This window comes from Arachis ipaensis, chromosome B8 (genome assembly GCF_059453495.1).
Source record: "Arachis ipaensis isolate K30076 ecotype BB chromosome B8, ASM5945349v1, whole genome shotgun sequence".
Lineage (NCBI taxonomy): Eukaryota > Viridiplantae > Streptophyta > Magnoliopsida > Fabales > Fabaceae > Arachis > Arachis ipaensis.
The window spans coordinates 62,600,744-62,613,914 of NC_142443.1; the positions used below are offsets into that span (position 1 = coordinate 62,600,744).

General features: G+C 41.1%; 1 non-coding gene across 1 annotated transcript; it reads left to right on the forward strand.

Annotated features, from left to right (window-relative positions):
- Window positions 1–12,364: 12,364 nt before the first annotated feature.
- LOC148548320 (small nucleolar RNA R71) lies at window positions 12,365–12,472 on the forward strand. Its single transcript, XR_015897711.1, has one exon. It is a non-coding gene; the product is annotated as a small nucleolar RNA R71 (small nucleolar RNA).
- The last annotated feature ends 699 nt before the right edge of the window (window positions 12,473–13,171 follow it).

Below are 13,171 nucleotides of genomic sequence, written 5' to 3' on the forward strand. Positions count from 1 at the left end.
ATTTCTGCCATTTACTTTTATGAGCAAATCCCCCATTCTCATTTACAATTCTGCAATTTATTTTCAGTCATTTACTTCCAGACCTTTAATTCTAGCATTTACTTTTCTGTTATTTACATTCCCGCCATTTTATTTTCTGCAACTCTCAACCCAAATTCTGGATTCGCTCAACTAGAACATTCTTCTAATTAAAGTTGCTTGATCATTCAATCCCTGTGGGATTCGACCTCACTCTATTGTGAGTTTTTACTTGACGACAAATTCGGTACACTTGTCGAAGGGAGATTTGTTGAGAGACAAGTTTTCCGTGCATCAGTTACCAAGTGATGAAGCACTCCTACGAACTTATTCATCCAAGCAGATCCTTGGTACAGGAGCACCACAGACACATCTCTCAAGTTTCAAACCCTTGGTGCCTAGCCTTATTCTTTATTAACTTTTCTTTCTTTTTTAACTCTTATTGTTCTTTTTCCCTTTTTCTTATTAGGATCTTGTTATTTAGCTAGTCTCATGGGGTGTGTTTCAAGCATATGATTTAGGACAGATAGTTGTCTTCCCACCCTTGTTGGTGAATCAACTTAGCTAACTTATGACCACATCACACACTAAGGAACTTACTCCACAATATGAACTCCACTCTGGTCTTTGATAACAAACATTCTCTTTTTATTTAATTCAAAAGGAGACAAGCAACATAATAAGCAGGATGGAATTGAAAATAGGCAACTTGACTAGTAATCATAGACCTAGGCAAAAAAAACTTAAAGACAGAATTGAAAATTTCTAAACTACCATGGACATGTTCTATTTCATACATGATTTTCCTTATTTAAAGCTTGAAAAAGATGGAACAGATAGGGAACTTCACCACCTTTTACTCATGGGATTGCCCATGCTCTTCCTCTTGCTTGTCCTCTTTGTGTTTCTCTTGAGTGCTTGTACTCCCACTTCCCTTGCCTTTTCCAATCAACTTCTTCCAAAAACCAGCATCTTCCATCTTCTTTTTTAGTGTTTCCTTCTACTGTTTCACCTTTCTTTCTTCTTGTTCTATAAAATCTTTTTGGACCTCATCATATGTAGGGATGGCATAGTGTAGATTATGCATATGACTAGACATGTAGTTCAACTTGGCTTGAGTGTTTATGTTGAACTCCTCCCTATGTAGTTGCCGTCGTTCATTAAGTACACTGAACTCATTGAATGCCTTCGTCTGAGCTAGCTGGCGTTGGTTGAGTTCTTGAAGGCGCTTATCTTGACGCTCTTGCCTTTCAGACACTTGATTGGTGGCTTGAGTGAGCTGAGAATAATGTTCCATTTGCTGTTTCTGCCACTCCCCTTGTTGATTCATCCAATTAGAAAGGAGTTCTTCTTGACGATCCATCCTTTGAGCTTGAACATGCAGTTGTTGTTCTTGTCCCTCCATATAACTCCTTGCTAGTTCCTCAATGGCTCCATGAATGTGATTCAGGTTTATGTTGGTTGGGTCATAATATTCTCTTTGTTGGTGTTCTTCCTGATGAGATTCTTCTTGGGTGTCTCCTTATTTTGGTTTTCACTTTCCTATTTGAGGTCTTCTTTGTTGTTGGGCGGGCGTAGTATAGATTAGACGCTGAAGTGTAACTAGCCTCCCAGGGTTCACCCAGTCTAGATTGCTATCCTCGAAGACTACCTAGGCCTTTGTACACAATCTGAGAATGGTGCTGGGGTACCAAAGCCTGACACCTGAATCAACCTTCTCAGCTGACTCTTGAATCCCCTCAGCTATGAGTTCATGCACATTGATTTCTCCACCCTGTACTAGGCAATGTACCATAGTCGCTCGATTAATATTGACCTCTGAATTATTTGCAGCTGGGAGGATAGACCTCCTCACGAGTTCAAACCATCCCTTGGCTTTCGGGCTAAGGTCTCCCCTCTTGATGAACCGGGGTCTCTTATCCGCATACCTTTCCCAGTCAGCTCCTATGACACATATGTCAATCACTATTTCTTCGAGTTCATCATTGTCAGGGCTCTTACTTATCCTTGCATGATAACTAAGCTCATCAAAATGTGGTGATTTCAGCTGAAGAGTTCTTGTTATAGCATTTAGGCTGAAGTCCACCTCTCTTCTTGTTACGTAATTTTTGAAGGTTGGGGCCTTGGTTTTGTCTTCTCTAACCACATTTGCATAGAACTCTTTGATGAGGTTTGCATTGATCTTTCCCTCTAGGTTCATGAGCCTTTGCCACCCTCTTTGTTCAATTTTCTCTTGAATCTGTAGGCATTCATCCTCGTTGATTTGGAATGTTAACTCAGGCAGTATCTTTTTGAGCTTTATCCGCTCAAATTCCTGTTCATGGAATGCAGTTTTGAATCTCCTTTCATCGAAAGGGATGCTCTCCACCGGTTCTTTCCGTTTTTGCCTCTTGGAGCTTGATGATGCCATAAGTAGGAGTTGATGTGTGAAGGTGGTGGAAGGTATGGATAGGCGAGGGAATTCGGTTGGGTTAAGATTTGGTGCAATGAAGGGGAAGAGTGTTTGGTTTCAAGACTGAGAATTGTGGGGAGTGAAATTGGAATGTTAAGGGTGTACTTAGTGTGAACCACTTATATAGGGAAGTGGTGTGTGGATGAAAGGTGTGGATTGATGGGGTTGGTGTATGATGAACGGATGGGGTTCTGCAGGGGATGAGCACAAGGATCATCATCTTTATGAGGGAGATTGGTTCGGTCTTCAAGGGTCTCATTCTTTCAATGTTGCATGGCACATTTCCTAATGCATTTCCCCTTGAGACACGTGTGTACTTTCTCTTCATGAAGTGGCTGAACCCTCCTTATTCAATTGTCCACTCAATTTTCCTACAAAACAAGAAAAAGTGTAATTATTAATTGTGTGGATAGTGATGGCAAAATAAAAATGGGAACAACTACCACTTTTTTTAGTTTTTTTTTGTTTATAACTAACTAAGTGCCATTCAATAGAGCAAACCAACTGACTAACTCAACATCCATGGGTGCAACATTGGCAACACCAAACTTAGTTTGGTGCCGTGTGGTGTAAAAGATTTGTTCAAGACCCCTAAGAGTGACATGATATGGGTTACATTGATGTTCTCTTAGTGTGCCTTGAACACCAAACTTGTTCTTCACTATATGTTGTACAGAAGGATTCATTCAAGTCCATGTCAAGTTGATTTGAAATCCCTGAACCTTGCATTATTAACTACTTTTAAAAGCATGTAAAACATGGGTTACCTCCCATGAAGCGCTTCTTTAGCGTCACTAGCTTGACGTTTTGCCTTTGTCATGGCGGTTGGTAATGCTTCAGATCTTCCCCTTTTGCAATAGACCTATATCCATTGGCTTCATCAAGGATCTCTACATGTTCTAGAGAGAGAACTCTGTTAATGGTAAAGACCTTAGGTAGCTGAGATGGGATGGTAGGGAGATCGGGGGGAATAGCTGGGAAGTAAGCTGAGATTACTTTATCCCCTGGAGAGAAGTCCTCTGTAGGGATCTTCTTGTTCCTCCGCCCCCTTGGTGCCTTCTTCTTTGTCCCTTTTGATGTTGCCTTGCTCTTTGTGACCTCTTCTTCTAAGGGAATTTTATTGCTGGTCTCATATGACTCTGGTGGTTTAGGTTCCTCCTTATTTTCCTTGAGCTGTGACAGCTGCTGATTGCCTTGTTCTTCAACCAAGTGGTTTCCCAGAGGTGTTGGTTGTGTTTCAGTGCTTGCCTCCTCCCTCAGTATCTCATTATGATCTGTTTCTTGTGAGAGTTTGAAGACATTGAAGCTGAGTTGTTCATCATGGATCCTCAAAATTAGCTCCCCTCGCTCCACATCTATGAGTGCTCTGGCTGTAGCTAAGAACGGTCTTTCCAATATAATTGGGTGAGTGTGACTTTCTTCCATGTCCAAGATGACAAAGTCTGTGGGAAGGAAGTATTTTCCCACCTTCACCAGCACATTTTCAACCACTCCTACTGCTTGTTTTTGAGTTTTGTCAGCCAGCTTGATAACTACATCTGTGGGTATTATCTCATTTATCTGTAGCCTTTTCATAAGGGATAAAGGCATTAAGTTGATGCTTGCTCCCAAATCGTAGAGTGCTTTATCAAACATTGTTTCTCCTATGGCACAGGGGATGTGAAAACTCCCTGGGTCCTTCCTTTTTATAGGCAACTCTGGTTGAATGAGAGCACTGCACTCTTTATTCATCACTATTGTTTGTCCTCCCTTGAGTGAGCTTTTCCTGGTCAGCAACTCCTTCATATACTTAATATATGAGGGCATTTGTTGGAGGGCCTTGATGAATGGTATGTTTACATGGAGGGATGCAAACAGGTCAAGAAACCTTGAGTATATTCTCTTCTCTACAGCACCATTAAGTAATTGGGGAAACGGTGCATAGAGTTTCAGCAGCTCCTTCTGTGTCAGCTCTTTTTGTAAAATTTTGGGTTCTTGGTGATCTTTTTCCTGTTTCTCTGCTGATGTCTCTCCAAGTTGTTCTAATGGCTTGTTTTGCTTTTCCTCAGTATTCTTATTACTTATAGTAACCATCTTGCAATCTTCCCATCTGACTTTCTTTGCTTCTCCTCTTGGATTTTTCTCTGTGTCACTTGGGAAGCTATCAGTAGGTTTGGGAATCTTTTCAGATAAGTATCCCGTTGAAATTCCAGCCTCTTGATGGTGTCCCCTTGGTTCTTGATACTAGCTCGCACCTCCTCTTTGAATACCTTATTATCTTGAATCTCTTTGCATATGCCTTCAAGCAGAGTCTCAATTTTGGATAATCTTTCTTCATATGATGGTGAGTTGAAAGTGGATGGGTGAGTTGGGTCATTTTGGTTTTGGTATGGATGTGGAGAGGTGTTGTTAGGGTGGAGCTGATATGATCTCTGTGTGAAATATTGGTGAGCTGCATGGTTGTTGGGGTTGTGACGTCTCTAATCTTGGCTTTGATCTTGTTGATTTCCCCATCCAAAGTTTGGGTGATTCCTCCAACCAGGGTTGTACATTTTGGAGTAAGGATCATGGGTCTACCTGGGTGAGTTTCCAATGTAGTTGGCTTGTTCTTGCTCCTCCTCTGCCTCAGTATTCACTCCCTCTTGGGTTGCTGATGAGGTGGTGATTGTTGCCACTTGGTTCCACTCCATCTTCTTGGTGAGTTCAGCCAGCTGCTTGGTAATAAGCTTGTTTTGGGCCAGCAGTGCATCCACATTGTTTAGTTCCATCACTCCTCTAGTGTTGCCTCTTTCAGAAGCATAGAAGTAGTCATTCTCCGCTACAGTCTCAATGACATCTATGGCTTCTTCAATGGTCTTCTTCTTATTCAGAGATCCCCCAGATGAATGGTCTACTGCCTTCTTTGATTCATAAGAGAGGCCTTCATAGAAAATGTGTAGTTGCACCCATTCATTGAACATATCTGGTGGACACCTTCTTGTCAGGTCCTTAAACCTCTCCCGTGCTTCATATAGAGTCTCACCATCCTGCTGCCTGAATGTTTGCACCTTAGCTCTCAGCCTGTTGATCCGTTGAGGAGGATAGAATCTTGCCAAGAATTTGTTTACCACATCTTCTCAGGTTAGTAAACTCTCCTTTGGGAAGGATTCCAGCCATTTAGATGCCTTGTCCTTAAGTGAGAAAGGGAACAGAAGTAGTTTATATGTGTCAGGATGAACACCATTGGACTTCACAGTATCGCATATCCTCAGGAAGGTGGTTAGATGTTGATTGGGGTCTTCTTGGACGCCTCCTCCGAATGAACAGTTGTTCTGAACAAGGGTGATGAGCTGTGGCTTTAGTTCAAAGTTGTTGGCATGTATGGTTGTCCTTTGGATGCTGCTTCCACAGTTTCCTGGGTTTGGGTTGATGTAAGAACCCAGAACTCTTCTCTCTTGTCCAGCCTGATGCACTGGACCTTCTCTGCCATGGTTGTGAGCCTCTTCTTCATGATGGTTCTCCATGTTCTCCTCCATGTCTGGTTCAAAGTACTCTTCCTCTTCCTCAGCACCCACTACTCTCTTTTCTCTTGCTTCCCTCCTTAATCTAAGGAAGGTCCTCTCTGGTTCAGAATCAAAGGAAGTTGAAGCCCCGCTTCTTCTCCCTGTCATACAACCAACAAGGAACAAGAAAGGAAATAGATGCAGAAAGTAGTTTCTACAGAAATGCTGTTAGTGTGAGTGATGCAATATATCAAACAGTTAGTGGGTTAGTGGACTGAATTGTAAACAACTGATGACAAGTCATCTTAGCCTAGTTTCACTAGTCTTTTTCCTTTGTTTTCATTTAGTTTTATGCACTTTCTTAAGCCATAAGTAAGCCAATTTGGTTGAATTTCATGTTTCCTTTGATTCAATTAACCAGGGATAAATTGATGCATTTTCATGAGTTTTTGTGCCATAATTGCTCATGTGACAAGAAGAAGAACAACTCTCATGATTATGGCATAGCTTTGATACAATTGTTGATTGATGATAGGTGGAATAAAGCTTGGAAGAAGGTTGCAAGAATGGGCTTGAAAAGAGGGATCAATGTTTGAGCTGATGTTTGCCTCAAACGTTAACTCAAACGTGAGAAGCAGCTGAAGAACACCCCTGGATGTCGCCAACGTTTGCGCCAACGTTTGCCTTAAACGTTGAGGCAAACGTTGGCTGAAGAAGAAACAGGGAAAGGAGCCAACGTTTGCGCCAACGTTTGCCTCAAACGTGAGGTCAAACGTTGGCGCCAAAAAGAAGAGAAATAGCACTCCTGGGCACAGCAACGTTTGAGCCAACATTTGCCTCAAACGTGAGGTCAAACGTTGGCTACATTTTGCGCCAACGTTTGCCTCAAACGTTGGGCCAAACGTTGGCCAAAAAGGGAGCCTGGGAAGACCCACGTTTGAGCTCACGTGTGACCTCAAACGTTGGCTCAAACGTGGATGACAGCAAATGGGCTATCTGCATAATGCCTCATACAAGGGACGTTTGAGTCAACGTTTGCCTCAAACGTTGACTCAAACGTGAATGGTTCATGGCCCGGTTCACAAATGGATTTCTTCCCAACACCAAGAACAATCAACGGAGGCTATTATCAACCCAATTCCATCAAGACTAAAGGCCCAATTCAAGGCTTAATGATCATTTTAAGAAAGTGTATAAATAGTTTAGGATTTGAAGTTTTAAGAGGGCTTTACTTTTTAGAGTTTTCTTTAAGAATTTTCATAGCATTCAGAGTAGAGAGCTTTTGGGTTTTGAGCTGTTTGGAGATTCTGAGTCTTGGGGAAGGAGAATTGAATTCTCTTCCTCTTAGTTTTCTTGTTTTTCAATTTCATCTACACTTGTCTTGAGTCTTGGGTGTTGAAGAATTGAGGAAATTCTGTCTCAATTTCACCTTGAGATCTCTCTGTTTTTCTTACTGCAACCTCTGGAAAATTGAACTTGAATTTACATTTCTACATTGCTCTCTTCTTTAATTTGGCATTTGCTCTCTAAATTTGGATCTAAGAAGGCATTGAGATCTAGACTTAGTTATCTAGTCTCTTGGGTCCTGAGATCTATTGGTTTCCATTTTAATTTCCTTGTTTAATTACTACACCAAGTTTATTTTCCTTTTAGTTTTGAGATCCGGTTCAACTAATTACATCAACTACTCTTCATTCTGTTAAGTTTTGCTTTTCCCTGTTTAATTCCTGCAGATCCAATTCCCATTCCCCTTTTATTTTTCAAGTCATTTATATTTCTTGCACTTTAAGTTTCTGCAATTTACATTACTTGCACTTTAAGATTCAGCTCTTTTTCTTTTTGTTCCCTTTAATTTCCTGCAAATCACCCACTCCCCTTTACATTCTATGCAATTTAATTCCTGTCAACACAATTTCACACAATCAACACTTGTTTTCTTGACTAATTCAACCACTAAACTAAAGTTGCTCAATCCTTCAATCCTTGTGGGATCGACCTCACTCCCGTGAGTTTTATTACTTGATGCGACCCGGTACACTTGCCGGTGAGTTTTGTGTCGGATCGTTTTCCGCACATCAACAACTAAGAAAATGGGTAGGGGGAAGGGAAGAGAATAACTGATCAGAAAATAAATTACTCAAATGAACTTAAATCAAACAAAAGAAAAAAATGCTCAATCTAGTTATCCTCCAATTTAATCATTGTTGATACAAAAGCAATCCCCGGCAACGGCGCCATAAACTTGATAGCCCGAAAACTTGTCTCTCAACAATTTTTCTTCGGCAAGTATACCGAATTGTCGTCAAGTAAAAACTCACAATAGAGTGAGGTCGAATCCCACAGGGATTGATTGGTCAAGAAACTTTTAATTAGAGGAATGTTCTAGTTGAGCGAAGAAGAATTTGGTTTGAGAGTTGCAGGAAATTAAATGGCGGGAAAGTAAATAGCAGAAAATGTAAATGCTGGAAGTAAAGAACTGAAAGTAAATGACGGAAAGTAAATTGCAGAATTGTAAATGGGAATGGGGAAGATGCTCATGAAAGTAAATTGCAGAAATTAAAGAGAATGGGTAAGATCAGAAATGGGGATTCATTGGGCTTAAGAGATGTTGCATTCTCCGGAACAAGTTCATTTTCATCTCTTCCTCAATTAATGCATTCATTGATCACCTTGGCAATCTTAAGTGATCGAATTCCAATTCCTTGGCAATTCAATCTCTCAAATCTTGATCAATAGCCAATTTCTTGGTCAATTACTCATGAGAAGAGAAGAAGTATGGTCACTGATTATACCACATGCATTCCCAAATCAAGTGTTGGTAGGATTATAGTCACCATACCCAACCAAACCCAATTTGGTCCAACATGAGAAAGCATTTCTAGCATGATCTCTTCATTCCTCTTCCAAGGTTCAGAAGAGATCCAAGTATGAATAGCTTCTTTTCCAAGATAACTACCCAATTGGATGAAGATTGAAAGCTTTTTAGTAAAATCAAGAGAAAAGATAGAAGAAGAGTAATGAAAACTAGTATTGATCCATCAAATTACAACAGAGCTCCCTAACCCAATGAAAGGGGTTTAGTTGTTCATAGCTCTAGAAATGGAAAACAAAGATGGAAAATACATTATGAAAAGTAAACTAGAAGTGCAGAGAAAGTAAAATATTACAGAGAATAGTTCTCAAAATTCCTCACTCCCCGAAGCTGCTTTCTAATTCAAAACTACCCCTATATATATTACTCTTCTGATCTTCTAGTTGATTCTTCAAGTCTTGGATATGGGCCTTTGGATCTTGAGTTTGAAGCAGTTATCTTCCGCAGTGGGCTTAGCTTTACTTGTAGAGAGAAAGTGTGAAGTAGGCAGGGTCTTTAGCTCAGGACGTTAGTGGCGTTAACGTTAAGTGAGAGTGTGGGTTCGAGAACGTTAGTGACAATCACCTTTTTCACTAACGTTCCTCACCCAGGGATGATCCACGTTAACTTCAACGTTAGTGGCATCAACGTGACCACTAACATTGCCTCTTGATCCTTCGCACACGTTATTGGAACTCACCTTTTTCAATAACGTTGAGAGTCCTCCCTCCTCCCTACGTTAGAGTTCACGTTAACTTAGTTAACGTGGCTCTTAACGTAGGCTTGCCAATTCTTCGAGAACGTTAGTGACACTTACCTTTATCACTAACGTTCCAAGGTGCCTCTACTTCCCACGTTAGAGTCCACGTTAACTATGTTAACGTGGCTTCTAACGTGGTAATGATAGCCATCTCCAATGTTAGTGACAAAGGTGAGTGTCACTAACGTTGGCTCATCATCCTATCCTCAACGTTAGCTTCCACGTTAACTAAGTTAACGTGGGAGTTAACGTGGCTCATAGTGGCTCATTGTGGCTCATTCCAACGCTAGTGACAAAGGTAAGTGTCACTAACATTGGTGATCACTTGCTTTCTCTACGTTAGCTTCCACGTTAACTAAGTTAACGTGGCTCATTGTAGCTTGGCCAACATTAGTGACAAAGGTGAATGTCACTAACGTTGGCTTCTCTTTTGCTTCCCAACGTTAGAGTCCACGTTAACTGAGTTAACGTGATCAGTTAACGTGGCTCTTAACGTGGCCACTTATGAGCTTGGTCCAACGTTAGTGACAAAGGTGAGTGTCACTAACGTTGGCCTTATTTCTTTCTTCCACGTTAGAGTTCATTTTAACTTAGTTAACGTGACTCTTAACATGGGCTATGATGGCTTTCGAGGACGTTATTGGCGATTACTTTTCTCATTAACGTTGCAAGCTAGCTCCCATTCCACGTTGGTGGTCACGTTAGTTAGACTAACGTGGCTGCCAACGTGGCTCTTTCTTGCTTCTTTTGTCCTGAAATCAAGCAATACAGTGCATCAAAGTTCTAATCCACATCATTAGACATGCATCATCCAATTTGTCATCTACTTTATGCAAAATTCTCATGAAATCATGTAAAGTGCTCAATGTATGCTTAAATCAAGATGTAAGTGAAATTCTACCCAAAACTTGCTTATTTCCTAAGAAAATGCATGAAACTACCCTAAAACAGTAAAGAAAAGGTCAGTGAAACTGGCCAAAATACCCTAGCATCAGCTTCTCCTCTAACTCCTCCTGGTGAACTTCAACTATGGTTTTGTCAATGATGTCACACTGGAAGATAGAATGACCTTCTGGAGGGTGCTTCATAACTCCATTCAGATTGAAACTTACTAATCAGCCATCTATTTCAAAAGAGCATGTTTCTGAAAAAGCATCCAATTTGAACTTTGATATCTTCAGGAAAGGTCTTCCAAGTAGGATTGATGACGGCTTCTCTGAGTCATTTTGGGGCATCTCCAGAATATAAAAATCAGTAGGGAATATGAGTCCCTTAATGCCCACTAATACATCTTCAGCAACTCCAACCACTGTAATAATGCTTTTATCTGCTAACACAAAACGAGCTGCCGACCTTTTTAAGGGAGGGAGCCTCAAAATATCATATATAGACAAAGGCATTATACTCACACATGCTCCTAAATCACACATGCAGTCAGAAATTATCACACCACCAATAGTACAATTAACCATATAAGGACCTGGGTCACTACATTTTTCAGGTAAGTCACCCATTAAAGCAGATATGGAACTACCTAAAGGAATAGTTTCTAATTCATTAATTTTGTCTTTATGTATACATAAATCTTTTAGAAACTTTGCATATTTAGGTACCTGTTGAATAACATCAAATAGAGGAACAGTTACCTCAACCTTTTTGAATATCTCTACCATTTTTGGATCAGGTTCTAGCTGCTTCCTGGGCTTCCTTGCAAGTTGTGAAAATGGAATAGGAGTGGTGTCTTCTGCAGTGTCCGCGCCTTTTGATGCTTCCTCCTATAGTTGAACTTCTTCTTTTTCAACTATCTCCTGTATGTCTTCTTCCTCTTCAACATCTTCTATTTCCACTACCTCTTCAGCTGAGGTGTGTTCTGGTGGGCTTGGCTCCTCCTGGTTCCTCTCCTGTAGTGTGGTTCCGGACCTTAGGGTGATGGCATTAATGCCACCCTTTGGATTGGGTAATGGTTGAGAGGAAATTCCACTGGAGTTCAAAGGCTGGTTATTGGAGTTATTCATTGATCCAATCTGTGAGACAAGAGCTTGTAAAGTAGCGTTTAGACCATTTAGAGTGGCATTAATATTATTTTCCATGGTCTGTTGTCTCCGATCAATGGATTGTAGTAAATCATTATTAGAAGATGAGGAAGGATAAGTAATTTGAGAGGTCTGCTGTTGGGTATTCTGTGGTCCTTGGGATTGTCTCAGGTGAGGTGCTCTGTAAGGCTGGTTCTGGTTCTGTTGCCTGTTGTTGTTATTATTCCACCTCTGATTTCTCTGATTGTCTCTGCCTCCTCTGTTGTTGTTGTTGTCCCTCCAATTCTGGTTAGAATTGTCCTGCCATCCATGGTTGTAATTGGCACCTTGATTGTACCCTTGGTTGGGGCGGTCATAGAAGTTATGAGTGGCTGCCACGGTGTTGCCTTCCTACTGGAGCTGCGGACATTCATCAGTATAGTGGCTATAATCAGCATAGATTCTGCAAACTCTCTGTGGGACTAACTGTTGGCCTTGCTGTGGTGGAGAAGGTTGAGCTTGTTGAACTTGTTGTTGATTCAATTGCATCTGCTTCAGCAAGTTGGTCATTTCACAGATACTCTGAGTTAGAACAGCAGTCTCTTTGCTAGAGGATACTTCTGCAACGGCTTTTGAACGGCCTTGTTTCTGCCTGTAATTCTGAGTAGATTCAGCTAAGTCGCTGATCAATTGCCATGCCTCATCAGTGGTCTTGTACTTTTTCATAGACCCATTGCTAGCACTTTCCAATGTGGTCTTATCTTGGGGCCTCATGCCCTGTGTGACGTAACCGAGTAATACTATCTTGTCAATCATATGGTGGGGGCATGCTTCCAGAAGATTATTGAAGCACTCCCAGTATTCATAGAGAGTCTCATATTCATCCTGAACAATCATGGAAATGTCTTTCCTCAGTTTATCAGTAACTTCAGCTGGAAAGAATTTTTCCAAGAATTCTCTTCTCAGTGTATCCCAGTTGGATACAATTACTGCTGGTTGAGTGTAGTACCACTCTCTTGCCTTCCCCTCAAGAGAAAACGGGAAAGCTTTCAGCAAAATTGAAGTTTCATCTACACCATCACGCCTGACGGTAGAACAGGCTGCTTGAAAATCTCTCAGGTGCTTGATAGGCTCTTGAGCAGGCAAGCCATGAAACTTGGGCATCAAATTGAGCAGTGCAGTCTTTATTTCAAAGTCTGTAGCCACCACTGGGTGATGCGCTTGAAATGGTTGCATTGTAAAATCAGGGGCTCCAGCCTCCTGGATAGTAACTCTCCTAGCTGCTGCGATGTTACCTGCACATAAATCAACCAAATCAGTAGAACGGGGGCTGGTTTCTTTCTCAAGTGACGTTTCAGATCCGCCTTCAGAGAGGACTAACCGACGCCGAGCTTGCCTTATTCGTGAAATAGTTCTTTCAATCTCAGGATCGAATACTGGCAAGTTTGGATCAGGAAGTGAACGCGTAATCTAACGAAAGAAACAAGCAGCTCATAGTAGCAAGATAAAATAAAATGCAAATAAATAAAATCCAATCAATAACTTTAGCACTCTATTGCAACTCCCCAACAACGGCGCCAAAAATTGACGTGGCGGAAATTGGCGAGTTAAGAATTG